We start from the raw sequence: 3,585 nt of genomic DNA, 5'->3' as shown, positions 1-3,585 counted from the left end.
ACGTGTATACGCCACGCCATACAATCGAAATAGAAACATGGGACGATTCCAGAATTTTGAATAGATCCGTGGGGATGAGAGAAGTTGTTGTTGAGAAATATGAAATTGGAAAGGAAGTCAAACTCCCTATGGAACCTGTGATCGGTTGTACCTGTACTTTAGTGATATGAAAACTCGCTATTCACTCAGTTTCTGGTCAATAATAAGATTATGTAGGAGAGATGGCCGAGTGGTTCAAGGCGTAGCATTGGAACTGCTATGTAGGCTTTTGTTTACCGAGGGTTCGAATCCCTCTCTTTCCGTTTCTGTTAATTCACCAATGTTACCGACCACAATGAAACTTCTAGTAAGAGGAAAATCCGTCGACTTTCTAAATCGTGAGGGTTCAAGTCAAGTCCCTCTATCCCCAATAAAAAGCCCATTTTACTTCCTAACTATTGTACCAACCTCTATTTTTCATTAATGGTTCAAACAAGATTCACTATCTTTCTTATTCTACTCTTTCACAAACGGATCCAAACTGACTTCTTTGGATCTTATCCCATTCATACAAATGAACATATTATAGTATAGGCAAGTAATCCCTATTATTAAGTAAGTCATTCACAATCCATATCATTATCCTGATATTTACTAAGTCCAATTTGAGAATACTTTTTTCTTTTTAGTCCCTTTAATTGACATTGATACAAGTACTCTACTAGGATGATGCACAATAAATAGTTAGGATAGCTCAGTTGGTAGAGCAGAGGATTGAAAATCCTCGTGTCACCAGTTCAAATCTGGTTCCTGGCACAGAACAAACAATGAATGCCTTTTCGGGAAAGAAAAGGGCCACATATTTTTATAGGGAAAAGCTTTTTTTAAGGGGAAGAATCATCAACAAAAAATCCAGGAAAGAACAGCGAAGGAAAAACGTGAAAAACAAGTGTTTTCCTGGAACGGAATAGCGGAAATTCCATACGTTGATCACCAATGTTGCATGTCTTTCCTTAAGCTGGAGTACTTTGAGTTAGAAGGCCTACTTTATTCGTCCTTTTAAAGCCTACTTATTCGTCTAGCTATTTCCAATTCTAATAAATAACCCGATCATATCATATCTTGGAAAACCCTAAGACTACCCAAGGCTGTACCCTACAGTGTTACCTATAGTCTATACTTGTGTATACGTTGCCTTCTGGGGTGGCAAGCTAGAACCAAGTAGTCTAGGTATCAATTCCAATTTAAGTCAATGATCCTCATTTTCTCCATTTAGAGCAAAGCGAAGCCCAATTAGTGGCTAGATCCAAAATTTCCTCCTTGGAGTAGTGGGCCTTGGCCAGGTCGGCCTTATGTTGAGTGCTGAGCATAGGAGGCCAGTTCAAATGTGGGGGCGCGTATTTGATCGCTAATGTTAGGAAACATTGGGGCATTGGGGAATATTGGGCCTTAAGTGAGCATTTAAAGCTGCCCAGGTGAATAAAATCCACAGCTTGATTTTCCTCAAATTTCTCCTGACCGAGAAAATGCTTCATTAACCGAATATTTGAACCCTTTGCCTGTAACAATGAGGAATTCAAACTTGGCTGAATCAAGGAACACTCATCAATTTTTGAGTGATGATCAAGTGAATGAGAAGATGAAGCTTCATGAGAGTTCTTGTTCGAGAATTCCATCTGATCAATTGGAGCAATTTGAAATTTTCTTAGCGCATGAGCCGACATGGATCCCGAGGAAGTGTTCTCTAGTGGAGAGCACAGACGAGTTTTGATCTCCATAGGGGACCTAGTAGCAATGTCCAAAAGTTCTTGATCTGCATGCCAGCAGGAGGCAGAGGTAGGAGCTCTAGCATAACGGCCATTGTAAAGATGGAAATGACAAATAAAATCCGTCCAAATACAATATTTCAATCCATAGATGAAATTCCCAACCTTATTGTTAGCCATAGAGAATCTGAATGATCGATCCTTGATCTTAGCAACTTTAAATCCGGAGCATAAACCCCCAAGAAAACACTGTAAAGCAATGCCAACCAATTCCACAGAAAGAGGGAACGAGGGTGAGGAGAACGTGACCACCAAAAAGAATTCCTTGGAATCCCGAGAAGGGGGGAAATGAACTGTTGATCCAAACCTGCGTCTCACCTGGTCTGCAAGGGCAAGGCCCGGAGCAAAATCCCAATGTAGTAGGCCATCCATTGTGGGCAGAGTTAGAGATCGCCATTGTTGGTGGTGGAGAGGTGGGAGGATGGGAGGAGGTGGGAGAGGAGAGCCATCACCCTTTCAAAGCTTAAGTTGGTCTAAGGCCACTGGCCTAGTGGATATCCAAAGTTGTAGTTCGGGTTGTACTGAGACGCATCTACTATTGCCTGAAGGACTGCAACATGGAGGCGAGCAGCCTCCGCTATTCTCTCATACTCGTCTGCCTCCTCTCTAGTTATAAAATATCATCCCTTTGCCTGAAAGTTAAAGAAAGTAGGAGCAGGAAGAGTAACAAGGATGACACACTGTCTATCAAAGGTTAGTCTGTACTGGAGGATCTGTTCGTTCCTCTTAAGAAACTGGTGGCGTACCATAGCCTCATAATCCAGAAAAACAGGTGGCAACTCAATATCATAACTTCTAATAGGTACATTCAAATAATTAGCTAAACAAGTTTCATAAATCCCACCAAATAAATCTCCATCTTTAGAATTAAGGTGTAACCTCCTAGCAATACTGGCTCCCAAATTATATCGTTTATCACCTAACACCGCACACTCGAGGATACTAAGATCTGGGATGCAAACATGGCAAAGCTCATGTTTACCATTAATACACCTACCGATAAAGAGAGCAAAATAATGTATGGCAGGAAAGTGAATGCTCCCTACGGTTGCTTGTGTGATATTTCTAGTTTCTCCAACAGTGATACTAGCAAGGAAATAATTATATTCAGATTTGTGAGGCTCACTAAGACTACCCCATTGCGGAATTTTACATGCATTACAAAAGTCTTCTAGGTCCATGGTATAAGATTCATCGTAAAGATCAAATAGGACAGTATGAGTATTGCGCTTGGATGAAAGCTCAAACCTCCGCACAAAGGAATTAGTGAGATAATAATACCGTAAGCATTGGTCTGATAAGAAATCCATGAGGTCGGCATTTTGTATGTATGCATAGAATTCATCCTTAAAACCTGCACAATCCATAAATTCATCCGACGGCCATTCACACGACTTCACTTGAGCTTTCCTTGGCGGTTCAAGGTCCTTCTCATGAATCACAGGCCTGGGTCCTTGCTTCCATGAAGAACCACCTTGGTACATTTTCCTAGACATTTCTCTTCCTCTGAAATTTTTAGTGACTAAAAATAAAAGTGAATAAAACTCAACAAGATTGATAGCAACTACTCCTACAAGCTCAAGATTGATAGCTATATCATGCATCAAAACTACTTTGGACCATATAAATTTTGACATGCAAGCTGAAGAACAGGGTCACCAAAGCAGCAAAAATTTGCAATAAATAAAGCACTAGAACTAAAACTAATTGGACCATTGGAGGAGTCACATACCGAAGATCAATCCCCCAAAGTAGTTTTGTGAATGGGGCTTTGAGCAAG

At 40.7% G+C, this 3,585-nt stretch overlaps 2 non-coding genes across 2 annotated transcripts; both read left to right on the top strand.

The window, feature by feature from the left end:
- Positions 1 to 215: 215 nt before the first annotated feature.
- TRNAS-GGA (transfer RNA serine (anticodon GGA)) lies at positions 216 to 302 on the top strand. Its single transcript has one exon. It is a non-coding gene; the product is annotated as a tRNA-Ser (tRNA).
- Positions 303 to 722: 420 nt separating this feature from the next.
- Positions 723 to 795, top strand: TRNAF-GAA (transfer RNA phenylalanine (anticodon GAA)). The gene has a single exon. It is a non-coding gene; the product is annotated as a tRNA-Phe (tRNA).
- The last annotated feature ends 2,790 nt before the right edge of the window (positions 796 to 3,585 follow it).

The sequence above is a fragment of the Triticum aestivum genome, chromosome 4A (assembly GCF_018294505.1).
Source record: "Triticum aestivum cultivar Chinese Spring chromosome 4A, IWGSC CS RefSeq v2.1, whole genome shotgun sequence".
NCBI lineage: Eukaryota > Viridiplantae > Streptophyta > Magnoliopsida > Poales > Poaceae > Triticum > Triticum aestivum.
This window is presented reverse-complemented; position numbering and strand designations above follow the sequence as displayed.